This window comes from Eurosta solidaginis, chromosome 5, assembly GCF_040869045.1.
Source record: "Eurosta solidaginis isolate ZX-2024a chromosome 5, ASM4086904v1, whole genome shotgun sequence".
Lineage (NCBI taxonomy): Eukaryota > Metazoa > Arthropoda > Insecta > Diptera > Tephritidae > Eurosta > Eurosta solidaginis.
The window spans coordinates 26,887,254-26,915,243 of NC_090323.1; the positions used below are offsets into that span (position 1 = coordinate 26,887,254).

Genomic DNA, 27,990 nt, shown 5'->3' on the forward strand with positions numbered 1-27,990 from the left:
GACCTATTCGTAGAGGCTGAAAAGTGTGACGAGACTAAATACACCTTATTTTCTAATTCTGGCATTGAAGTCATCAATTACAACTTATACATATGTATGTATAATGTCATGGGCAGTGCTCATATATGACTTGCAGGCGCTCCTGCGTCCTCTTCACAATGTTTTTCATCGGAAGAAGAGCTCAGTACAATTAAATGTTAAAACTTCATGCCTTTATTAATATCATGAGGCGATGTCTGTCCATGATCGTGAATGAAAATTTGTACATATTTACCTCTCCAATCAACGTGGCAAGTTGTTCAAATAACGGGAATAATGTACTTCAGTGGTCTTCTGCTAATACTTGTCCAAAAATGTCGGGAGAGGTGTCCAAACATACACCTTGATCTTCCTACCAACAACTTGAAGGCGGCAAATAAGAATTTTGCTTCTTTCAAAAGATGTTACCAAAAACTGAAAAACGACCCCGGATCGCTCCCGAAATACGGGATGGTTTCGTAATACTTTGAGTACATCTGTCGACATTGGGGATAAAAATTATTATTATTATTAATTATTATTAGTTATAATTACATAAAGGAAATTAAGTCTTATTACTATACCTTTCATGAAAATAAAATGGAATATCAAAGTAGGTTGAAAATGCCAAGGCCTTAAAGGAGAACAGATAGATATCTTGATGAAATTCAATGAGTGGGTATGCTTTGGTGCCCGATGAATCATTTGTCTAAACCGAATCGATATATATCGCATGCAACCGATTTGTCGGATAAGGGAGTTTTCAAAATTTCTTAATTTTCACAGCTAGGAGCTTTTATAATATATATGCCATACAACTGATTGTTCAGATTTTATGAACTTTTTAAATTTCATCAGATATTCGTTCAGATCCATAAAGGAAAGGTATTAGGTCTTCGGCACAGCCTAAGGCAATCCCGTCCTTAATTGTTTTTATCGTAAAATTTCACTACAATCATGTAACCAAACTTACTTTCTATATTTTGAAAGAGTATGAAATTAAATACTATATTACCTTCCTACTATTTTACCCTTCTTTTATGCCCTGCCTCCTACAACCTAGAGCTAAGAGCGGTCGATATGACAGCTGTCAAATCTTCATCCACCTTCTATCATTACATTATGCCATTGGCTCCCAACCCCTGCCTACAGTTGATATGAGCGTCGAATTGTAATGGTGGGTGGCCAACAAGGAATATTATCACAGCGGAAACTTCTCAGGTTTACGCGATAAAGACTCAAATTCAGGACTTCAACTTATATCCAAAGTAATTTATACACCCCCTATTGTATGTTGTTAAATTTTTCCACCACTCCGCTGGAAGGATCAGGTGGAAAACGATTTAAACTCCCTTGGTGTGACCAATTGGCACCAGTTGGCAGAGCCAAGAAGCGGCTGGCGCACCTTGTTGGACGGCCATAACCGTTTAAACGGTTAATCGCCAATTAAGTAAGTTATACTACAGGACAGTGGTAGGCTGCTAATACCCGTTCAAAACTGTCAGGAGCGTGTTCAAAAGACACGTTTTTGGCTCGGTATTTAAATACGAACAATGGCCCTCAACCGCTCCAAGACCAGGAGTACGATCCGTAGTCTTTTGTCGCAGGACCCCTTTCAGCATAAAATTTAATTAGTTTTTTTTTTGCAAACATCTTTTGAAATTAGTAAGGTCTTTACTTTGAGGTTATTGATATCAAAGCACGTCTTTTGAAATCTTTTCCGACATTTTTGGCAGTGTATTAGCAGTCGACCTCTGTCCTAGAGTATTACCAGTAACATCGATAAGCTGCATACGTTTCAAAAATGAATAAAGCAAACTTAATTTCATAGTTTTTATCAAAAAGTTTCACTAAAATCAAGTTACATCTATATTCTATCATTATTTAAAAAGTATTAATTTAAGTACTATTTCAAAAGGGGCCCTCTTTTATGCCCCCATTCTCTTGTACTTCCAAAATACAACCTGGAGGTCACTGGCGCTAAGGGCGTTCGACAGCTGTCGAATCTTCCGCCATCTTCTATCATTACATAATGCCCTTTCTAAGTGGAGTTGTTAACTATTTTTGTTTGTTATTAGATGCCTATAGGAGAGCGCGGTGTTTGCTACATCTGTTTTGTAGTTAATTCTTGTGTTAGTTGGTGTGTTTAGTATATCTAGCATTTCCAGTGTGAATCTCTTTCCAATTTGTTTTTACAAATTTGTCTTTGTTATTGTTATTGTTTTTAAATAAAGATGTCCAGCCCCTGAGGATGCCAAGGAGCTTGGCGAAACGTCGGGTTTATAAGTGAAGTTTAATCTTGCACCGTTCAAATATCTGACCATACAAGCCTATAATAATTTTGAATGTAATATTCATCATTCGTCTTATACAGTCCATTGCCGTATTTATGATCATATTTTTGGGATGTTTAGATTAATAATTTATAATTCTACCCGAGGCTATAGACTTCTTATACAACATTAACTTCAGTTGATTTCCTCGTCGTATTACTATTGAATCTAGATATTTAAAACATCTGTGTTTTATTTTCCAAATCATCAGACCTCAAGCCGGCAAATAAAAACTTAATAATTGTTTTAAATATGTTTGTACAGCTTCCTTTGTGGGTTTTGTTGGTATTGAGAGGCGGGCATGTGGACATTTTTTTGTTTTTTTTTTTTGAGATTTGATATAATTGCTGGAAAATATGATTCCACTGCCAGGTAATTCTTCAAACGTGACATATAATTCAAAAATACTATTGGAGAATTAGTTCTTGACAAAAATTCCAATCTTAATATGTTTCAAATAATCTTGCAAATTTAAAAATGTTCTTGTGTTCTTATATTAATTATAGAAATAGTTCTTGACAAAAATTCCAAGCTTGATATGCTTCTTGTAAATCTTCTTCCTTGTAGGGCAAGTTGGCTATTTTAATTTTTTTAAATTATATCTTAATCTTAATATATAAAAATCACGTGTCACTATGTTTGTTCCCGATGGACTCCTAAACTACTGAACCGATTTTATTGTTTAATTAAACAACGTGCTTATCAAAAAAAAATATTTTAGCGAATGATATCAAGTATAGCACATCACTAGGCCCGCCGAGAAGGTTGGGGGGGGGGGGGGGGATTAGCCCCGGGCTTCTGAGGGGGCCCGCGATTTAGAGGTACTATGACATTTTTTTAATTCAGGAGTATTTAGTTGTTCCATGTGCAATTTTTAAGCCGAATTTCAAAAGCAACGAAAATCTGCATTTCGTTTTAATATTATAGTGAAGTGTGAAAAATAAAATTATATACATACATATATATAAAAAAAAGGCTAAAATGTGTGTTAGTTGGTCTGCGGTGTTTGAAGAGATGCGTCGCTCGATTTTGTTCAAACTTTCACACAAGTTGCGTAAACCTCACGCGGTGGTTACTATATAGGTTTGGTTGCTATCGACGTACAGGGTCTCGAGATATAGGCCGAAACGTGGACCCGAGTACACCTAGAATGTGTTTATAGAATATGGATATCAAATGAAAGCTGTTGATGAGTGCTTTAGTACAGGATTAGGACTAGGACTGGGACTGAGACTCGCAGTGGGACTGGGACTGGAATAAAATACATACCACCCTCTGGGATAGACAATAAGGGATGCAGAAGAATGAGAAGAAATTGAGAGAAGAGAAAAGAGAGAAGGAGATTGAGAAAGAGATAGAATGAGACGAATATGGAGATAGATGAAGCGAAAAAGACGGAAGGAGGAGTGAATAAAAGGATTAGGAAAAAGTGAAGAGGGGGGGGGGGGGGGCAGGGCAGAGTCGGACGGAAAAAGCTTATTAAAATGTATGCAGATAGGCCAAATTTAGGGCAGAACAACGTCAGCCGGGTCTTCTAGTGTATATATATACTGTGACGAATCTTAGTGACACTAAGTGATACTCACATCACCAGTCTGATGCTAAGTAAATGAAGCCACAACAACAATAAAGCAGGCAGTCACTTGTATCTACATAAACGAATCAATCATTATGTCTACACATATGTACGTACACGCAGCGAAGAGAGACGCACCAACACATGCATATATCTTATCTGAGATGCTCCCAAAAGTAGGCAATAATCTGTGGAAGTATCACTCACATATATACGCGCATGGGCTATGCGAGAAGCTATAATCAGCGTGCTTCTGTAGTTATAGCTGAGAAATTCATAGTTGGTAAACGACTAGCAAATTCTAGAAATAGAAGCGCCTAGAAATATGTCAACGAGGAAACCAAAGAGTATAAAAAGCAGCAGCTGAGGCACGACGAATGAGTTTGATTTAAGCACGCTATCTGTCGAGAAGTAGCAGTGTTATTGTACTTGAATAAAGGCCATTTTGCTTTATTGAATAGTGGAGTTGTTTATTCAACAGTTTAGTGATTCGAACGTTAGTAGAAGGTTGCAAATAAGAGGAATTTCCATAAATTCGTTACAATTGGTGTTAGAAGAGGAATTGTTGAATAAATTCCGAAGATTGCGAATACAACTTGGACATGGTAAAGTGGAGTGAATCTAGGATCCAGCAACTGAAAAAGGTGTTGCAGAACCGAGGATTGAATACAACCGGCAATAAGATCGAACTTCAAGCACGGCTACGAGAGGCTATGGAGTCGGAAGGAATTAATGTGGATGATGATGTCTTTCATCCTGATGGGGAAGAGACAACAACGCAAATTGAAGAGAAAACGAATCATCGCAGACAGTTACGAGCACAGACTTGAACACGATTTTGGCTGCAATATCTGCTCAAACATCGACAATGTCATCTCAAATGGCAGAACAGAAGACATATATGGCATCACAATTGGAAATACAGGAGGCACGCATTTCAGAAATGTGGTCACAAATATCAACCGATATGGCATCCCAACTGGAATCGCAGGAAACCCGTATAACATCACAATTGGAAGAACAGAAGACATATTTGGCATCTCAACTGGAAGCGCAAGAGGCACGTATATCTGAAATGTCGGCACAAATTTCGGAACAGGTATCATCGCAGCTCTTTGTGAAACTGGAAGAGCAGGATGCAAAAATTTTACAACTCGAGGACAAAATTAATGCCGAGATAGAACCGTTAAAAGGTCGTATGGAGCAGTTACAACTAAACCACCCAGCTGTGCCAGCGAGCAACCCGAAAGTAAAAACTCTATCTTTTGACGGCTCTGTTCCTTTCCAGGTATTCAAGCTTCAATTTGAGAAGACGTCAGCAGTGAACAACTGGAATGCTGAAGATAAAGTTGCTGCACTGTTCGTAGCATTGAAAGGGCCTGCAGATGAAATTTTACAAACTATTCCAGAGTGCGAACGGAACAGTTGTGAAGCATTGATGGCCGCTGTCGAGAGACGTTATGGAAGCGAGCACAGGAAACAGATATATCAAATAGAATTGCAAAATCGTTACCAATAAGCTAATGAGACTTTGCAAGAGTTTGCTTCGGATGTTGAAAGGTTGGCTCATTTGGCAAATGCAGACGCACCCGTGGAGTACACCGAGAGGGTAAAAGTTCAGAGTTTTATAAATGGCATACGGGACGTAGAAACAAAGCGAGCGACATATGCAAACCCAAATCCCACATTCGCAGAAACGGTATCCCATGCCCTGACTGAGGAAACAGCGTCACTTTTGAGTAAGCCCGCATACACAGCTCATCGCGTGGAAGTGGAAAGGCCAGATTGGGTAGACACAATTTTGGAAGCATTAAAAGGAACGCAGCAGAAAAACGATGGTGCCGTCAAATGCTTTAAATGTGGAAAGCCAGGGCACATTGCACGTTATTGCAGTACTAATCCTAACAGTTCCAGCAATGTGGGTGGCCGTAAACGCAGAGCTGAAGGAGATGAGCAAATCTCCAAGTCCACCCAATCGTTAACCTAAAGCGAGTCAGCCGCAAGGAGCGACAGCTGGCTCCCACAATTGGATGCCCCATAATCTCTATCTCGAAAATTGAAAAAAGCTTAAGCAATCTTACTGTCGGAGGACATGTGGATGGAAAGGAACGTTTAGTGAATGTAGATACGGGTGCATCTCATTCCATGAATCGATCAGATTTAGTCAACAAGAAGATAAGACCATTGCTTGGAGCAAAATTACGTACTGCCACGGGAGAGGACACCCAGGTAATTGGAGAAGTGGCATGTGAAGTAGCAATTGGGAACGTCACGGTACTACACAATTTTATAGTGGCTGAGATTGTTGATGAAATCATAATTCGAGTGGACTTCTTAGTCAACAAAGGCATCAAGATCGATATGCAAAGCAAGACGATGCGATATAAGAACATGGATGTGCCACTTAATTTCGGCTACGAGAGAGGCTACAGCAGTAAACGAGTGCTGGTGGAAGAGAGTCAGCAAATACCACCAAAATCAGAAGCAGTCATCTGGGCAAAGGTTGATGGAGATTGTGGGACAAACAAATTGTTGGTTGTCGAAGCAGCACACAAATCAGCACCGAGCATACTTGTAGGAAAAACCCTGGCTATGACAAAACAAGATGGACGTATTCCGGTAAGAGTACTCAATGAGGCTGAAGTAGTTATTAACTGTGAACAGGAATACGTCATCTAGTAATACTAATCTTTCAAATGACAACACGGCATGGACGGAGGGGCTAGCGGAAGATTATCATAGTAAGGCAAAGCAACTGCTCCTAAAGTACGTAAACATATTTGACCAGGATGGTTCCAAACCAGGCCGCACCAATGTTGTGAAACATCAAATTGACACTGGAGACGCGAGGCCGATACGTCAAGCTCCTCGTAGTGTTCCACTGGCGAAGCGGGAAGTTGTGAGTCAAATCGTACAAGAAATGAGCGACAGCGGCGTCATCGAACCATCAGCTAGTCCATGGAGCTCACCTGTGGTACTTGTGAAGAAGAAGGATGGGGAAATGAGGTTTTGCGTGGACTACCGCAAGTTGAACGACGTCACGAAAAAGCATAGCTACCCATTGCCAAGAATTGACGACACTCTGGACTCGCTCTCTGGTACGAAATGGTTTTCCACACTGGACTTGAAAAGTGGCTACTGGCAAGTGGAGGTGAAGGAGGAAGACAAAGAGAAAACAGCCTTGAGCGTCGGAGATGGTCTTTGGCAATTTACAGTAATGTCTTTTGGTCTTTGTAATGCACCAGCTACTTTTGAGAGACTCATGGATCAGGTATTGAAAGGACTACATTAGAAAACATGCTTAGTGTAGCTGGACGACATCATCGTATTGGACAAGAACTTTGATGAACATCTCAAAAACTTGGATGAGGTTTTCCAGAGAATAGCTGGCGCTGGTCTGAAACTAAGTCCCAAAAAGTGTGCGCTGTTTAAAAAGGAAGTAAATTATTTGGGTCACAAGGTAACGACAGAGGGCATCTGCACTGCGAATGAAAATATAGAGGCAGTAAAGGATTGGCCAAGACCACTGAACCCGCATGAATTGAGAAGTTTCCTTGGGCTGTGCACATATTACCGCCGATTTGTACCAAACTTTTCCAGCGTTGCCCATAGCCTGCATGAGCTTACAAGAAAAAATAAAGCTTTTGAATGGAAGAAGGAGCAAGAAGTGGCTTTCCAAACATTGAAGGAGCGTTTGCTCACTGCCCCAACGTTGGCATATCTGATTCCAGGAGCAACATTTATTCTAGATACAGATGCGAGTGCATATGCTATAGGAGGCGTTTTATCACAACTGGTCGATGGACAGGAGAAGGTAGTTACATATTACAGCCGTTCAATTGGAAAACCAGAGAGGAACTACTGCGTTACGAGGAGAGAGCTGTTGGCATTGGTAGAGTGCATTAAACATTTTCACAAATACCTCTACGGCCAGCGATTCCGCGTCAGTACAGATCACGCAGCGTTGAAAGGGCTTCTGCAGTTCCGTAATCCAGAAGGACAATTGGCACGGTGGATCGAGCGACTACAAAGCTAGGACTTTTTCATTGAGCATCGAAAAGGTAGTACCCATGGAAATGCTGATGCAATGTCACGAAGACCATGTAGCAACCGCGGTAACAAATACGTACTGGTGATTATGGATTATTTCAGTAAATGGCCAGAGGTATACCCAATCTCAAACCAAGAAGCGCAAACAATATCAGAAGTGGTTACAAACGATTGGGATGCAAGGTATGGTGTACCAATGGACTTACATTCTGACCAAGGCAAAAATTTTGAATCAGCTGTGTTCCAAGAAATGTGTAAGAAGTTGGATATTCGAAAAACACGGACAACTGCATTGCATCCTCAGTCCGATGGTATTGTGGAACGTTTCAATAGAACCTTGGAGGAGCATTTAAGGAAAGTAGTAGACAAGTACCATAAGGAGTGGGATACACACATATCATTATTCTTGATGGCTTACCGATCGGCAGTGCATGAGACATCGGGCCAAACTCCCGCAAAGGTAATTTTTGGCAATGACCTTCGACTGCCAGCTGTTTTGAAGTTATGGATAGATGCCGATGCGGAGAGAAATGTCAAGAAATCCACTGGTGTCTTGGAAGAAGAGTTGAGAGAGATACACGATCTTGTAAGGCAACGAGCAAAGATTATGAGTGACAAGATGAAAGCCAGATAAGATAAAGCAATTAATTCGGAAGGTTTTCAGGAAGGAGATTTGGTGCTGTTATACAACCCACAACGAAAAAAAGGTTTGTCCCCGAAATTGCAGTGTAATTGGGAAGTCCCATACAAAGTTGTAAAACGGATCAACGATGTAGTGTACCGCATACAAACCATTGGCAAACCACGAACCAAAATGAAAGTGGTTCATTTGGAAAGCCTGGCAGAGTTTAGATCGAGAGATTTGTCTGATGGGGACGATCAGACTTAGGTCACTAGTCTGATGCTAAGTAAATGAAACCACAACAACAATAAAGGAGGCAGTCACTTGTATCTACATAAACGAATCAATCATTATGTCTACACATATGTACGTACACGCAGCGGAGACAGACGCACAAACACATGCATATATCTTATCTGCGATGCTCCCAAAAGTAGGCAATAATCTGTGGAAGTATGACTCACATATACACGCGCATGGGCTATGCGAGAAGCTATAATCCTCGTGCTTCTGTAGTTATAGCTGAGAAATTTATAGATGGTAAACGAGTAGCACATTCTAGAAATAGAAGCGCCTAGAAATATGTCAACGAGGAAACCAAAGAGTATAAAAAGCAGCAGCTGAGGCACGAGGAATGAGTTGTAGTATTATTGTACTTGAATAAAGGCCATTTTGCATTATTGAATAGTGGAGTTATTTATTCAACAGTTTAGTGATTCGAACGTTAGTAGAAGGTTGCAAATAAGAGGAATTTCCATAAATTCGTTACAATATGATATTTATTTATTAAAAAAAATAATCGGATAAATGAAAAGAAACAGGTGGATACGACAAAGGAAAAAATAAAATTTTATAATTTCCTCAACAAGTTAAAAAGGAATAATACTATCATTTATTAAAAATCAATTTTTGCTTCATTAAAGAAGTTAATCAATTGAGTTACTTTGGTAAGCTTCATATTTATAAAAATATCATTAAAAGAAAAATTATTAATAAAAAGATCATATGAACTTCTAATCTCATTCAAAAAACGACAAACAAAAATCTTATGATATCCATCATCAATCAAACCACACCTACAAAAGGGAGAACTGAAAACTCCAATTTTGTGTAGATATGATTTATCATATGTGTGACCAGTTAAAATTCTGTTAATTCTTTTAATATCATAAGGAGACAAACTAATTTTACGAAACCAACAAAAGTTTTTCCTTATATTAAAAATGGAAGCAAACAAATTTGGGTGATCCTTTGAAAAATTTGAATAAAATGCATCAAAAATTATATTTCTTAAAATTTTTTGAGCCTCATCAACAGTGAATTTAACATTTTTAAAAACACCATCATAAATAGCCTTTTTAGCTAATTCATCAGCTTTCTTATTATCATAAATGCCAACATGACCAGGTGTCCAAATAATATATATGTTATCAAATTTACTATCAATAATTTTCTTATGAATTCTAATAGCAATAGAATTAATTGTATTATTATTTTTTTAAATTTGACATGAAACTAAACTATCAGTAAAAATAACTGCATTACAGCAATTATTAACAAAGGTAACTTCAATAGCTTCTTCAATGGCTAATAATTCACCAAAAGAAGAAGCTTTAAATGATAAATGAAAACAAACTTCTAATCCATTATTTAAATAAAGAAATGCACAACCAGTATTATCATCAGAAGCATCAGTATAAATAATTGAAAAATACGAGATTTATAATCATTTAAAATTTCATTATAATGATATTTAATAATGTTATTTGGTAAAGTTTTATCAATAATTAACAAATTCGATCGAAAGAAATCATGAATAATCATATCAATATTATCAAAAATTGACTTATCTTATAACTTTAAACGAGCAATTCTTGTATATTTGTATATTCGTATATTTGTATGTTTGTATAGCCGAACGATCTCGGGAACGGATGAACCGATTTAAATGAAATTTGGCACAGAGATAATGTATCACCTTCTAAGACTTTCTACCTAGTTGTTGCCACTCAGAATGTTTCACAGGGTTGCCACCTATTCGAAATTTAAAAAAAAATTGCATGAGATACGATGTGGGCATCAAACGAAAGGTATTTCACTCCGCATTACAATAGGGACATTTTTGAGTAGGGTTGCCACCTATTCGAAATTGAAAAAAATTCATGAGATATGCCGATATGGGTATCAAACGAAAGGTATTTCACTCCGTATTACAATAGGGAAATTTTTGAGTAGGGTTGCCATTTAGGGTTGCCACCTATTCAAAATAAAAAAAATGCATGAGATATGCCGATATGGGTATCAAACGAAAGGTATTTCACTCTGCATTACAATAGGGACATTTTTGAGTAGGGTTGCCATTTAGGGTTGCCACCTATTCGAAATTAAAAAAAAAAATTGCATGAGATATGCCGATATGGGTATCAAACGAAAGTTACTTCACTCCGCATTACAATAGGGACATAATATTAAATATATCTAAATGCATATTTTTGGCAAATATGAAATGAATAATTGCAATTTCTCACAGATTACTTTTAGAAAGATTTCTCACCATAGCAAAAAGATATCTCACCATGGTAATTTGCTACCGTTGAACACTAGAGGCATATGTTCAATTTGAAAACGATATCTAACCATTTAACTACTTACCAACAGATGGCGCTTAGGGAAGTAAGTTGACATTTTATTAAACTAACTGATAGTTGTCATAACTGATAGTTGTCATTCGTGAAATTTACAAGTTTTTAGAATGTAATAAAATTGTGAGACTTTCATAGTGTATAACTAAAAAATATTTGAAATTAATAATTCTGCGGATGAAGATACTCGACCTAAATAACTTAGTTCTCGATTTCACTAATTATCATAACAATCCCTTATACTAAAAGCTGGAATTACCCATTTCAAATTTTTCATTCCAGTTCATTTTGCGGTGAGTGTTTGATATGTTTTTGAAATCTATTTTTAAGGAAATCAAACATACATATACAAAAGGAAAGTTTGATTAATGACGACATGTAGAACAAAGTATGTTATGTGGCATACTTGAAGATTTCCGAGCAAAGCTCGGTCGCCCAGGTACTATTCTTTATAAATAGAAGAACAGCTAGAATTACAATTCATATAATCAACAATAGAAGATTTAATTGGATCATTATAAGCAAAGATTTTAACTAATACTTTAGTCATAAGCAATTTAAAACGTTCAATAGGTGGTAATTCATTTGATAAAGCATAAATAGTATGAATAGGTGTAGAAGGGGTGACTCCAAAACACCTTCTAAGAAATTTATTTTGTAAAGTGTGTATCTTAATAGAAGAAGAAGATGAAGTATTTACCAAAGATGTATTCGAGTATTCAATTTTAGTTCTAACTAGGGATTTGTATAAATTCAGCGCTTTCTGAGGATGCAGACCAGACTTAATATTAGTTAAATATTTAAATAAATTTATATTTGCACTTGAATTTTTGACTATCATATTATAATGATCAATTACAGAGAGATTTATTTAAAATACGACCAAGAATTTTAATTGAATTGACGTGAGATATAGTAATACCATTAACCAAAACATTAACATCCTTTTTACAACCTTTACTAATACGCATAACTTTAGTTTTAGCAGGCATGCTTAACCAACGAACCGATATCATTTCGTTACGAAAATTAACGTTAATAAACGAAACAAAGTCATTTCGTTTCGTTTTTTAACGTTAAGAACGCCAAATTAACAAAATTATTTTGTTTCGTTTTCTGCCATATCAAAACGAAATCAAATCGTTTATGTTGATTATTAATTTCAAACTATGCTGGCAATGCTATATTATCCCTTTTGAAGGCGGAGTCATTAAAGGTGAAAGCATTAGCCAAGCTGATTGCAACTTGTCTCATGAATTTTGATAGTACGAATATTTCTCAGAGTATTTTTGACATTACCACCAACGAATTACACAAACAAATTGCATGGAGTTTGTGTGTATGTCCGCTTACTGTTACCGCCTTACGGCTTCACCATGGCTATAGCATTGCCAGCACAATTCAAACATAAAGTATCACGTTTTTGTTAACGTTTTTAACGTTAACGAAAGCTTTTCGTTTCGGTTAAAAACGAAATACAATTTATCTTGATAATTTCTTTATCGATATTTCGAAGTGTTTCGACGGAAACGGTGGAAATTTTTTGATAAACGATTAGCTTAACGTTAAGGTGCATCCCTGAGTTTTAGAAGCATTGAAAGATAAATTTAAAGAAGAACATAAATTTGCAAATTCATTTAATTTATCTTGAAGATTTAAATTAGCATTTTTAAATTTGTTACCAGCAGATAAAATAAAGAAATCATCAGCAAATTGAAAAATGGAAGTATTACAGAAATTTAGCAGTGTATATGTTAAATAAAAAAGGAGATAAACAACTACCCTGTGGTAAAACATTAAAAATTTCAACAACATCATTATTAATTTTAAGTCTTCTGAAAACTAAGAAGTTAATAATCCAATTAATATAACCTACCTCAATATCAAACTCAAACAATACATTTTTAAGAATAGTAATATCGACACAATTATAGGCATTACTAAAATCAGTCGAACAAAGAATAAAATTTTTATTTTGACTTTAAAATATGCTAATTTGATGAAGAATATGATTAATACACATTGTTGCTGCCTTATTTTTTCTATAAGCAAAAGAAGTACTTGGAAATTTAGAATTTACCTCAAGAAAATTATATATTTTATTTTTAACACAAGCATTAATTATTTTAAGTGGGACAGAAATAAGAGCTATAGGTCTAAAATTACGAAAATCACTAGTATCTCTATCTTTTTTTGGAATAGCGACTATTTTAAAGTTTCTCCAATAAGTTTCTCCAATAAACATCAACAATATCATCATAAGAAAAATCCAAATTGATATCAATTTCAACACATTCATTTATAGGCATACTCACGGAACTTTGAGGCACTTGATCTTTTAACATATTCAAAAAACTTAAATTATTATCATTACACCATACAGAGTTTCTATTAACACTAAAATGACCCCTAATGATTTAACAAGACGCCAAGCACTTTTACCAATACCTATATTAATGTCATCAATTTTACTATTAAAATGATTTTTCTTAGCTTTTTTAACAACCTTTTTCCAATTTTTTTGTTGTTGAATCAGCTCATCAAAATTTGATGAACTAGGAATAAGTTTAACTTTCTTATAAGCAATTTTTAAAAATCTAAAAGCTTTGGCAGTTTCATCAGTCCACCAAGCTTTTAGAATTTTCAAATGACTAACTGTGTAAGTAGCACAATTAATTTCATTATTTATTTTACTTTCAAAATCATCTATATTAGAATCAATTTCAAGCTTACTAAGAGAATTTAAAAGTTTGTTACTGGCCAAAAATTTATTCAAGTTATTTGTAGCAATATTACTTTCAATTATAATTGGCATATGATGACTACCACGAATTCTTATACTATCAACAAAAAATTTGAAGTTTATATTACTATTTGAAAAAGCAAGATCCAGAACAGAACCCGTAGTTGATTTAAAATCTTTAAAAAAAGTAAAGTTACCATCATTCAGAATTTGAAATGAAGATTGTTGAATTAAATCAAAAAGATGATTACCTCTTGAGTTATTAATATTATCTCCCCAACCAATATATCTAGCATTAAAATCACCCACAATAAGAACATTGCTATAGCTTTCCAAAAAACTAATGAGTCTATTTAATTCATTAACAAAATCAGAAACACAAATGCTAGGCGGAAAATAAGCAGTCCAAATAATTAAATTATGATTTAAATTTAAAGTTTGCGTTATAAGAACATCATAAGCAGAAGTAAAGTTAATTCTTTTAAATTTAATACATTTTTTAATTAGAAAAGCAACACCACCATAACCATCCTGTCTAAATTTTTTAATTGAATTATAGTTAATAAAATTTCTGTTATTATTTAATCTGGAGTAAAAAATTTCATTTAAACATGCAATATCAATATCATTATTATTAATATAATATTCAAAATCCCCATTGGCTTTAAGCGATTGGAAATTAAATTGTAAGACCCTCATTTAAAAGCATTATGATTTGATAATAATTTTATTTTATTGTCGTCACAATTAGCTAAAAAACTATCACATTTTGATTTTAATTAAAAAAAGTCATTCATTAATGAAGAATTTTGATTTTTAAGAGTTGTTTTTTGAGTAAAAAGAATAAATTCTGAAAGAAGTTTCTCTAACTCTGAAACAATACCTTTTTGATATTCAAAAGTATTGTAAACTGAAATATTTTTTGATGAATTTGATCTATTATTTCTTGACACATTTATTTTTGAATTTATAAAATTAACCCTTTCATCACCCTTACTAGCAATCTCAGAATATGATTTTTTTGTAAATGACTTATTTATTAACACATCCTTATCAATAAATTCATTCATAACATTTTCTGTAGTTAGAGCTGGATAACTTTCTTCATCAGCGGATAAAATATTAAATCTATTAGATCTTGGATAATAAATATCTAAAATCTCTTTTCTAGAAAGCTTCTTCATGGTTCTAACTTGATTAATCATAACTTCTTTCGATCAAATTTCACATTTATCTTTATTTCTTGCATTATGACCGGACTTTCCACATAATATGCAAACATTGGCTTGACATTTACATTCATTATTGCCACAAATAATACATCTTTTTTTAGATTTGCATCTTAGTTGAGTATGTCCTAATCTGCCACAATTTAAGCATTGTCTCAAAGGAGGAATATAAAAATCAACCTCCAATTTAGTGTATTCAAAAATTATGAATTTGGGTAGCTGATCTCCCGAAAAACCAATTTTAACAGAGGTAGTAGAACAATTTTCATTTTCATTCTTCTTCATTCATTTCGGAACCTCAGAAATAGCATCCTTTAAAATATCAATTTCATTATAACAGTATGGAACACCCCTAATAACACCATAAAGTTCTAATGCTGATTTGGGAATAAAGGGCTTTAAACCTTTCTTCAATAGTCTTTTATCCTTTACAACAGTATTAGCAGCACACGTATTTTTGAAGAAAACCTTATACAAAGATTTCCCTACTGCAGTAATAGTTTCTATATCTGAAAACCTTCGACTTTTAATTTGACAATGTAATGATAACCCATTATTAAAATTTTCAGTCGTCATAGCCGTACACTCTGAAGAATCTACTAGAACAAAAATATCTCCTTTAAAAGATGGAGGATATAAAATTAGTAAGGGAACATTATCATTACTAGCTACTTCTTCACCAGGTAAATTAGAAATATTATTATCAACAAAAGTAGTTTCATTAACATCAGTAACAGTATTGTTAATTACACGGAGTTATCATTAACATAATTGGGAAGACTAGCTACATCAATATCGATATCAATATCTTTTTCATAGATATTATTCTCCATAGCTGAATTCCTCAGTGAATCACACATATGATTATTATTACCAAATTTTATTAGACCATTTTTTTATAATTCATAAAAATTTTACACATTTGTGACATTATTAATTTTAATTTTTTTTCACTGACTAGCATCATCTACTACATCAGCGAAGGACGCCACCGACTTTAGAGACGACGACGTCATAACACGTTTGCCCTTTTTAGGGGCTTTAAAAACAAATTTTTAAAGTTTTTTAATTTCTAAAACAAATCAAACAAAAAATGTAACAAAAAACAATATAGATCGTACCACGGATATCCACAGAATGAGGATAATCCTTCAATAAAAAAGACACCAAAGTAACTCACCAGATCAATACACAAATCGCAAAAATCAGTTTAGTAAATGATATCAATGCAAAGAAACACAAAAAAATTAGTATATGTATATCACAAAAGAAGAACAAATCAAAAAACATTTTCAATTTATTCAATTTATTATATATATTTTTTTTTTCTCCGTAATGAAAATTCAATTTTTCAACGATCCACCTTGCTTCAAAACATTGTGAATGATGACAAAGTGTGTTCTCTTATCTGTCAACTGCCTGACAGGCTGTTCAATATGGCTACTTTTCAGCGTTTTGACAGGCTGTTCAATATGGCGGCGCCTATCTTCAGCGGGTGATAGAAAGAGATACAGAATGAGAAAGCGATAGTCAAATACGAATCAGGTGATCCAATCACTTTGGAATTTTGACGTTTATGCAGAAGATATCACACTTAGTCATCATTCACAATGCTTCAAAATTCAAAGCCGACTGAGCATTGTTTACTGTATAGTTTGGCAGCTTAAATTGAGGTTATGTTGCGAATAGATTGGAAGGCACTCGAATTCAGTGATAGAGACACTCGACTGGAGTGGAATGAAGAACAGTACGAAGAGCAGAGTTGCATTGGATTAATATAACTTCAATCATTGCATCAAGATTAAAGATAAATTTAGAAAATATAATTAAATACTTGAGTATAAGCAAACATTTTCTTTCAATTACTGCAATTAAGGTGTCCTAGATGCTATATATTCCAAAATTATAACATTTTATATCTGTTTAAAAATTTAACTTCAATTTCCCTAAGATTTCCGTAATATGGCCATTAGTGATGTTTGTGTGTGTGCAAATTTTGAGCGATCAGCTGTTAGTTGCGCTACTTGGTAAAGTTTACAATGCGACTGAGTGTGGACATTTTTATGTTTAACCATGGTGCTGGATGAGAACATGTCTAGGGCACCTATAGAGATGATTAGGCTCAATGCATGCAAGAGACCTATTTATTTTCCAATTCTGGCATTGAAGTCATCAATTACAACTTATACATTGGTATAATGTCGTAGGCAGTGCTCATGAATGAATTGCAGGTACTCCTGCGTCCTCTTCACAATGTTTTCCAGCGAAAGAAGAGCTGAGTACAATTAAGTGTTAAAACTTCATGCCTATATTAATATCATGATAGGATGTTTGTCCACGATTGTAAATGAAAATATTTACGTACCCTCACCAATTATCGTGGCAAGTTGTAAAACTCATGGAAATAATGTACTTCTGTGGTCTTCTGCTAATACATATCCAACCTAAAGTCGACAAAAAAGATGTTTGTTTCTGTCAAAAGATGTTAACAAAAACTGAAAAATTATCGTGGATCGCTGCCGAACCACGGGTTGGATCCGTAATACTTTTGCGCACATCTTTCGACATGAGCAACCTTCACCTGCGCTGACAAAAATTACCGTAAGTGGATCTAACACCTGTTTTGGGGGTACGAATTATATCCACGCAAAACCAATTTCTGCATTACAAAAAAATTATCTAAATAACAACGACCACATGAAAATTTTAAACTTTGCATCTCTTTACTGATTTTCGGATTGTTGTTACCAAGGTTATGACGCTCTATTGAAGCGCCAAAACCCGGTTCAAAGAACCAGAAAACCGCTTTAACGAGCCAGTCCAATAGTCCAAAAACTGTTTGAATCGCTGAACCGAACCGATTACAATTTTAATACGGTGTAGAGTTGTGCATTTTCGTTCATTTCAGAGATTCGATTCTTTAGTTCTTTTTCTGATGAACGAACAAGTTGTTCTTTTTGTTCGTCTGTTCTTTTTGTTTTCAAACAAATTTGTTCACTGCTGTTTGCACCCGCGAAAAAAGCCAAAAAGTATAGGTGAGGGTGAGTATGTAGCAATGCTTTGTGTATGTATATTTAAATGTCTTATGAATAAATAAGTTAATATATACATATATGTTTAATTAACTTCAAAAAAAGTTACAAATTTCGGAACATCCAGGAAATTGAAAGAGTACAGACACAAATTGTAAATATGATCTTTTCAAGTTTAATAAATGTAATTAGTTTCTTACAAAAGATGTTTTTCATAATTAGTCCATACATATTGTAACGAATTTACTGCAAATGCTCTTATTTGCAATCTACTGCCAACGTTCGTATCGCTAAACTGTTGAATAAATAACTCCAATTTGTAATAATGCAAAATGGCCTTTATTAAAGTACTTCACAATAACAAACTGTGCAACGAATAGCTTGCTGAATAACCACACTGATTGATAGCTCAATGAAACTCCACTACTCAAAATAACACTGCTATTGCTCGCTAGATATCGTCTTAATCAAACTGCTTGACAACTCAAATCAAACTGAATTACTTCTTACTCGCTGGCGCCGCTTTTATAGTTTACGCTGCATACTTCTAGGCTCTTCGATTTCCAGAAGTTACTAGTTGTTTCGGCTACAAAATCGCCAGCCACAACTACGTGCACAAATTATTGCTCTCTCTTGTGACAACTCAGATAAGGTATATGCATGTGTTTGTAGTTTACAGTCTCCCGCACACACATAAGCGTATAAGTAAATTCATCGGTGTGTGACATCTCATCTCTTGCTGCCTTGTATGTAAATGTTGCTCGTCGGAATGTGTACATATGTGTAGACGCAATTATTTATTCGTTTATGTAGATACATAATGATTGAATTATTGATGTGCATTCACGTCACTGCTTAGATCGGCTTAGAGCTGGCAGCACTCCTTAGTTTTGCTAATATTCGTAACACTGCCCTCCACCTAAGTCTGATCGTCCCGATCAGACAAATCTCTCGATCTAAACGCTGCTAGCATCGCCAAATGTACCACTCTTCTACTCCGTTGTTTCTCAATGCTTTGTATGCGGTAGATGGTATCACTGAGCTTCTTCACAATCTTGTACGGGCCTTCCCAACTGCACCGAAATTGGGCTGGGACACCTTTCCGCCGGTGAGGGTTGTTTAACAGTACCAAATCTCCATTCCGGAAACCTTCCGAATTATTTTCCCTGTCGTACCTGTGTTCCATCTTACTACTCATTATTCTGGATCGTTCTCTCGCACTCTGTTGCTTGGCCAATGAAGAACTACTTTGTAGAGCTTGTTCTTGACGGATTGGCTTCACATACTCAGTATCGTTCCGACGTTTCCCAACAAAAGTGCGCGCTGGCTTGAAATCATCCTTGCATTCTTTCTGAAAAATTCTTTCAGTGAATTTAGTGCGTCCATTAGGGTTTGTTGATGCCGGTCTTTTCCTCGCAGGTACTTTTAATTTCGCTTTATTTGGCACATTCGATCCATCAACCTTTGCTCGATCTACTTTCCTTGACTTTCGTGGTCTCTGTCGAATCTCCTCGACCAGCACTCGCTTACTGCTGAACCCTTTTTCCAAACTGAAGTTAAGTGGCACATCTTGGTTCTCATAATGCATCACCCTTCTCTGCATATCGATCTTGATGTCATGGTCAACCAAGAAATCCACTCCCAATATAACTTCATCAACGATCTCCGCCACAACGAATTTGTGTAGAACCATGACCTTCCCAATTAGGACTTCACATATTACTTCTCCCTGAACTTGGTTATATTCGCCTGTGACCGTACGCAACCTCGCTCCAGGTAATGACTTTATTCCCCTGTAGACCAAATCAGATCGAATCAAGGAATGAGATGCCCCCGTATCTACAGTCAGTACACGCTCTTTACCATCCACATTCCCTCTGATGGTAAGACTGCTTGATTTCCTTCCAATCTGCGACACAGATATCACAGGACATTCAACAGCCGGGGCAAGTTTTCGTTCTTTACTTTCGACACGCTCTTGCTCATTTCCGCCAGCTTTGCGTTTACGGCCACCCACATTGTTGGAACTATTAGGACCAAGATCGCAATGACGTGCAATGTGACCTGGGTTGCCGCACTTGAAACATTTAATAACTCGGGCATTCTTCTGTTGAGATCCCCTTAGTGCTTCCAAAATTGTGTCTACCCACTCCGGCCTTTCTACTTCCACACGATGAGCTTTGTATGCTGGTTTACTCAATAATGACGCCGTTTCCTGAGTCAATGCATGGGATACCGTTTCAGAAAATGTTTGCTTTGGGTTCGCGTATGTGGCTCGCTTCGTTTCGACGTCCCGTATGCCATTTATAAAGCTCTGAATCTTCACTCTTTCCGTGTATTCCACGGGTGCATCCGCATTTGCAAGATGAGCCAATCTTTCAATGTCCGAAGCAAACTCCTGCAAAGTCTCGTTAGCCTTTTGGTAGCGGTTTTGCAATTCTATTTGAAATATCTGTTTCCTGTGTTCGCTTCCGTATCGCCGTTCTACAGCAGCCATCAATGCGTCATAACTGTTCCGTTCGTACTCTGGAATAGTCTGTAAGATTTCCGCGGCAGGCCCTTTCAGTGCCACGAACAGAGCTGCAACTTTATCTTCAGCATTCCATTGGTTCACTGCTGCGGTCTTCTCAAACTGTAGCTTAAAGACCTGAAAAGGAACAGAACCGTCAAAGGATGGTATCTTTACCTTTGGATTACTCGTTGAAACTGCTGGGCGATTTAGTTGCAACTGCTCGATACGTCCTCTCAAAGCATCCACCTCGGCCTCGATTTTTTCTTCAAACTGTAAAATTTTTGTATCTTGCGCCTCCAACTTCGAGGAAATTCGTCCTTCTTGCTCTTCCAGTTGAGCAGAGATCTGCGATGATATCTGTGCTGAAATTTGCGCCGACATTTCGGATATCCGTGTTTCTTGTGCTTCTATCTTCGATGTTATTTCTGACGACATTTCTGCAATATGTGTCTCCTGTGATTCCATCTTGGATGCCATATATGTTTTCTGTTCTTCCAGTTGAGTTTCCATCTTGGATGTTATACGTGTCTCCTGTGATTCCATCTTGGATGCCATATATGTTTTCTGTTCTTCCAGTTGAGTTTCCATCTTGGATGTTATACGTGTCTCCTGTGATTCCAGTTGAGATGCCATTGTCGATGTTTGAGCAGATATTGCAGCCAATATCATGTTCAAGTCTGTGCTCGTAACTGTCTGCGATGTTTCATTTTTCTCTTCAATTTTTGTTGTTGTCTCGTCCCCATCAGGATAAAAGGCATACTCGTCCACATCAATTCCTTGCGACTCCATTACCTCTCGTAGCCGTGCTTGAAGTTCGATCTTATTGCCGGTTGTATTTAATCCACGGTTCTCCAACTCCTTTTTCAGTTGCTGGATCTTCAATTCACTGAACTTTGCCATGTCCAAGTTGTATTCCCAATCTTCGCAATTTATTCAACAATTCCTCTTCTGACACCAATTGTAACGAATTTACTGCAAATGCTCTTATTTGCAATCTACTGCCAACGTTCGTATCGCTAAACTGTTGAATAAATAACTCCAATTTGTAATAATGCAAAATGGCCTTTATTAAAGTACTTCACAATAACAAACTGTGCAACGAATAGCTTGCTGAATAACCACACTGATTGATAGCTCAATGAAACTCCACTACTCAAAATAACACTGCTATTGCTCGCTAGATATCGTCTTAATCAAACTGCTTGACAACTCAAATCAAACTGAATTACTTCTTACTCGCTGGCGCCGCTTTTATAGTTTACGCTGCATACTTCTAGGCTCTTCGATTTCCAGAAGTTACTAGTTGTTTCGGCTACAAAATCGCCAGCCACAACTACGTGCACAAATTATTGCTCTCTCTTGTGACAACTCAGATAAGGTATATGCATGTGTTTGTAGTTTACAGTCTCCCGCACACACATAAGCGTATAAGTAAATTCATCGGTGTGTGACATCTCATCTCTTGCTGCCTTGTATGTAAATGTTGCTCGTCGGAATGTGTACATATGTGTAGACGCAATTATTTATTCGTTTATGTAGATACATAATGATTGAATTATTGATGTGCATTCACGTCACTGCTTAGATCGGCTTAGAGCTGGCAGCACTCCTTAGTTTTGCTAATATTCGTAACAATATATTGTTTTATCAGTGCCACACACAAAGATGACCACACAGATCTTTAGTGTAAGTGGCACATCGACATTCGTGCTCAGAATTTCTGCGTATGTATGTATGAATTTACAAGGTTCGCGAACGAGAAGTGAGAAAGAATAAATAAATAAAATGTAAGGCGCGATAACCTCCGAAGAGATCTAAGGCCGAGCTTCTCTTCCAATTTGCGTCGTGCTCCTCTTGATTTTCCCTACAAATTGGCCGGACGGGACCTACATGTTTTATGCCGACTCCGAACGGCATCTGCAAGGCAGATGAGTTTTCACTGAGAGCTTTTCATGGCAGAAATACACCCGGAGCGCTTGCCAAACACTGCCGAGGGGCGACTCCGCTTAGAAAAATTTTCTTCTAATTGAAAAACCTTATTTCTAAAATTTCGATGTTGCTTTGCCCGGGGTGTGAACCTGGGGCATCAAGGAAGGTGGAAGACGGAGCACGCTACCATCACACCACGGTGGCCTTTGAGAAAGAATAACAGATAAAACGAACTAAAGGAACAAATGAACTAAACGAACAAATAGAACCGAAATCGATGATCTAGTTCACTTGTTCAGTTGAGAGATCCGGTCAATTGAACAAGTTCAGAACGAAACGACCCAACTCTAATCCGGTGCACGTTTCTTGTATTTATTTGTCTAAATCCCAAAATGCTTTAGAAATATTTTAGCGAAAATAATAAAATATATGCTTAGGGACGTTTTCAGGACCTGCGATTAACTTATCGTTAACATATGGTGAAAACCCCTTAAATCGAATAATTAATATGGGCGAAAATTTCAAGGAGTGCGTTTAATACGTTAAATAATGGGCAAGCATCAAACATTTGGTAATTCTATACGACAACATGACACTCTTAATAAACGTCCGAAAATATCGGGAATGGTATCAAAAGACTCGTTTGAGTACCAGGATCTCGAATCCGAAAGCGGAAAATAAAAATTTTATTTCTGTCAAAACATATTTCCAAAAAACCGAAAAATGGGATCCATAGTATTTTTGCGCAGAACACCTTTCTGCGTTGGCGGCCTTCGGCTGCGCTTATAAAAAATTACCCTGGGTGGGTCCAACACCGGTTTGGAGACCAAATCTATATCCGCGCAAAACACCTTTACCCACAGTTTATCTTGTGGGTACAACAAAATCATCAAAATTACAACAACCACATGAAAATTTTAAACTTTTTTTCAAATATCTCCTAAAAGAAATAAAATTTCCAATTTCCGCATTCGGATTCGTGATCCTGGGTCCAAAAGGCGTCTTTTGACACCTCCCGATATTTTTGTTTCACATGGGTGGAATCTACAATTTGGGTAACGTTTTACAAGATGCACAACCTAAATTTATTCAAAAGTTATCAAAATACGCGTTCGAACCTTCGATTGGTAAAAGTCTAAAACAGGGGTCGACTGCTAATACGCGTCCAAAAATATTGAGGGAGGTGTGAAAAGACACGTACTGACCTCTACAACAATAATACAAAGGCGGAAAACTAAAATTTTAAGTCAGTCAAAAGTTATTAACGAAAAACCGAAAACTGACCCCGGGTCCCTCACAAACCGGGAGTGGGATCCAGAGTATTTTTGCGCAGAACACCCTTCTGCGTTGGGTGTCACCCGGGCCTGTCCACCAATGGGGTGGGTTCAAATGTAAATGTGTGCAAAATCCTTTGGTACTCAACATTTTTTTGCAGTGCACAACAACATTAGATAGATAGATAGATAATTATTTGAGGACCGCACTGCGACCATTGGTCTATTGTGCCCTCAACTGCCCGACTTCTCTGATGAACCCTAGCAGTTCACCTGGCTTGAGGGATTTGATGTGAGAATGCTCTGGCCATGGTGAACCCAAAAACTTAGCCCTACGTCTTGAGATTGCGTCACATTCCAGAAGTATATGTTCCGCCGTCTCCGCTGATCGATCAAAAAATCGGCATGTGTTGTTCGATAGTATGCCCAGCTTCTGCATGTGGCTGTTCAGTCTGCAATGTCCTGTAAGAATAGCTGTTAGGATCCTCAGGTTATCTTTCGTCAGGCCCATTAATGCCCTATATCGAGTTGTGTTGTAGCCCCCCAGCAGTAGCTTAGATTGCCTCTTCCCTCTTTTCCCTTTCTTCTACTAGTAGATGCCCTCTGATTTCCTGCGGGCCTACTGGCAGGAACGGCTCAGGACCAATAGGTCGTGTCGTTGCTGCCTCCCTTGCCAGGCTGTCCGCTTGCTCATTGCCCTCCACTCCCCTGTGGCCAGGAACCCAAGCCAACAACAGTTTGCTGTGTGCTCCTAGTTGATTTAGCTTTTCAACGCACCAAGGACTAGTGCTGATTTTATTTCAGACGCCGAGATTGCCTTGAGGGACTGTCACTGAGTATGGCAATTGTCTCATTGGAGTATTCGCGCTGAAGGTTCAGGTCAGCACACTGGCTTATAGCGAATACTTCCGCTTGAAAAATGCTCGGGTGTGCTCCCAGAGGCGTTGATATCTTGGCTCTGGGTCCAATGACTGCAGATCCAATCCCCTCTGGCGTCTTCGAGCCATCTGTATACCATACTATTCTATTATTCTGCTTTCCTCCCACGTACCCTTGTCTCCCAGTTCTACTTTGTACCTTCTCTCATAGACTATCTGCCTGAGGATATCATCCCTCGGGAGTTGTGAGATTGGGATCTTCTCTCTCAATTCCTCCATGTTTCGGGACGATATGACTTTACCTATGCCCGAGCCCTCCTTAGCAAGATTCAGGAGGGTTCGCTTGGCTGACTGCTGTATTGATATATGCAGCGGGGTCAGATCGAGGATAACCTCCAGCGCTGCTGTAGGGCATGTGCGCATAGCTCCCGTGATGCATACACATGCCAGTCGCTGAAGTTTTGATAGTGCTTGCCTCGTCGTCGCCCGAGTTGTTTTCGATGGCCAGGCTATCGAACCGTATGTTATCATAGGTTTTACTATCATGGTATACATCCATCTTAGCACATGCGGGCTACAGCCCCATAATTTGCCTGCTAAACATTTGCATATCATGATGGACCTCGTGGCCCTAGCTCTCATAGAGTCGAAGTGCTGTTTCCATAGGAGCTTGGTGTCAAAAATGACCCCCAAGTATTTCACCGCGGTTCCATGTTCTAGCGCCACGCCATCTATTGTAATTGCTCCCAGGGCTGGTAGGCCCCTTCTTCTGGTGAAAGGGATGATGGTCGTTTTAGATGGGTTGATGTTAAGCCCCACACTGGCACACCATCCCTTTATAATATTCAATGCTCTCTGTATTATGTCACAGAGCGTACTCTCGAATTTACCCCTTGCAATTATGACGATGTCGTCAGCATATCCCTGGCATCTTATGCCACTGTCAGATAGCTTTTGCAGGAGTTCATCCACTACTAGGCTCCACAGAAGTGGTGATAGAACACCTCCTTGAGGGCACCCCCTCGTGGTATTAACCTTAACTGCGCTGCTGCCTACATGGACTTCAGCGATTCTTGTGTGGAGTAGATTGTCAATCCATCTCTGGATAGGCATCTGAATTCCTCTTCTCTGCAGTGCTATGTTTACGCTTGCATGAGATGTGTTGTCAAAGGCACCCTCAATGTCAAGGAAAGCGCAAATCACTGTTTCCTCTGTTTCGAACGCCCTCTGTATTTCAGATGTTAATTGGTACAGAGCTGTGAGCCGTGGACCTAACCGCTCTGTACGCATGCTGGCTATGATGTAGGGGCCAGCTCTTGAGGGCGTTCGACCTAATTTCTTGGTCCAATACCTTTTCCATTGCCTTCAAGACAAAGGAAGTTAGACTTATTGGTCTGAAGGACTTTGCCTGCGAATAGTCCTTTTTTCCTACTTTTGGTATGAAAACCACTTTTGCTCTTTTCCACATCATGGGTATGTATCCCAGTGCCAGGCTATCTCTCATGATCCTGGCTAGATGTGGGATAATCTGTGTCCCTTGCTGCATAAGCACCAGGTAGATGCCATCCACCCCCGGAGATTTGTATTTCTCAAAGGATTCCACTGCCCATCTAACTCTGGCCTCACTGAAGAGGGAGTTGGCCAGTTGCCAGTCTGATGGGGTTGGTTTCACTCTGGGGAACACAGGTTCCGGTACTTGCGGAGAGGCACCCGGAAAATGCGTATGTAGCAGGGCCCTCACTCGCTCCCCCACCGTTCCGGTATAGGTACCGTCTGGGAGCCTAATCGCTAGGTTAATCTCCCTCTGCTCTTAAGCTATGGCCTTGTGGAGCCTTGCCGCTGCAGGTGTGCTAGAAATTCCCTCACAGAAATTTCTGAAACTTTCCCTATTAGCTTTCCTTATCTCTTTATTGTACTTTGTTAGATTTTGAGTGTATTCCTCCCAGTTGCCGGTTCTTCTTGCCCCGTTAAAGAGTTTCCTGACTTTCTTTCGTAGTAGTGTCAGGTCATGCGACCACCAGGGGGTTGCCTTCTTACCCTTAACTAGGGAGACTCGGCAACTGGAGTTGTAGGCATCTATCATTATCTGATTTGCTCTATCCACTCTGCCCTCTAACTCAGTACAGTAGTGCTTCTGCTCTTATTTCTGAGACTATCCGCGTTAGCCTCTATGATACTTTTGTAGCTGCCCCAGTCTGTTTTCCTGGGATTTCTTTTAGGGCTGGATTGCCCCGATACAGCACCCAGCTCAAACCTTATGATCCTGTGATCCGATAGGGAGGGTTCTTCTGAGACTCTCCATTTCGAGATCATATTCTCAGTTAGGTTGTTGCCAAGTGTTATATCTAGGACCTCTGCCCTGACTCTCGTAACAAACGTCGGTTTGCTCCCGATGTTATATATATTGAAATCGTTGCTGACTATATATTCTAGTAAACACTCACCCCTTTGGTTGGTATCACTGCTGCCCCACTCCGTGTTGTGGGAGTTAGCATCGCTTCCTATGATCAACGGAAGTTTCGCTCTTCTGCAGTGCTCCACTAGCTTCTGCACGTTAACTGGAGGGACTGTGCTGTCGTCCCCCGGGAAGTAGGCTGCGGCCAGCACAATGCTGGTGTTGTCTCCATTCACCTTTGCCTCGATCTGCACCGCCACCAGATCCCGGCTTAAAAATTCTGTAATGCAAAAATAGTTAATATTTGATTTAAGCATTACACATGTTCTTGGTCTCTGCTGTGAGAGATCCCAAATAACTTTGTTATTACTCACATTAAGGCCCCTCACCTGTCCCTTGTAAGCCCAAGGTTCTTGTATGAGGGCGATGCCCAGATCATCCGAGGCGAACCTCCTTACCAGTACAGCCGAGGCTGCAATGGCGTGATGGAGGTTGATCTGGGCTATTTTTATGCTTGTGCCGGTCATTTTGGCCCGGCCGGCCTCATCGGATCATCGCCATCCGACAATCCGCTCTCGCTTTCGTCCCGCCTATTCAGCTCCAGTTCCTGGAGGTCGAAGCCCTCGATGAGCTCTTGTGTGGTGGGGATTTCTCTTTCATCCCCAGGCTGCACAATTTTGTCCTTGCTTGCTGCGGTGGGAGGGTTTGTGGTCACGCGAGCTCTGATGGTATCGGTGCTCGCGTCCGTCATGTTCTC

General features: G+C 38.1%; 1 protein-coding gene and 1 long non-coding RNA gene across 2 annotated transcripts in view; one reads left to right on the plus strand and one right to left on the minus strand.

The window, feature by feature from the left end:
• LOC137252328 (F-box/WD repeat-containing protein 4) overlaps positions 1-27,990 on the plus strand; it is a 76,228-nt gene that overhangs the window by 7,678 nt on the left and 40,560 nt on the right. The window lies entirely within an intron of this gene.
• LOC137252330 (uncharacterized) lies at positions 78-27,989 on the minus strand. Its single transcript, XR_010953519.1, has 3 exons — positions 27,608-27,989; positions 27,283-27,513; positions 78-515 (listed from the first exon to the last, which is right to left on the minus strand). It is a non-coding gene; the product is annotated as an uncharacterized lncRNA (long non-coding RNA).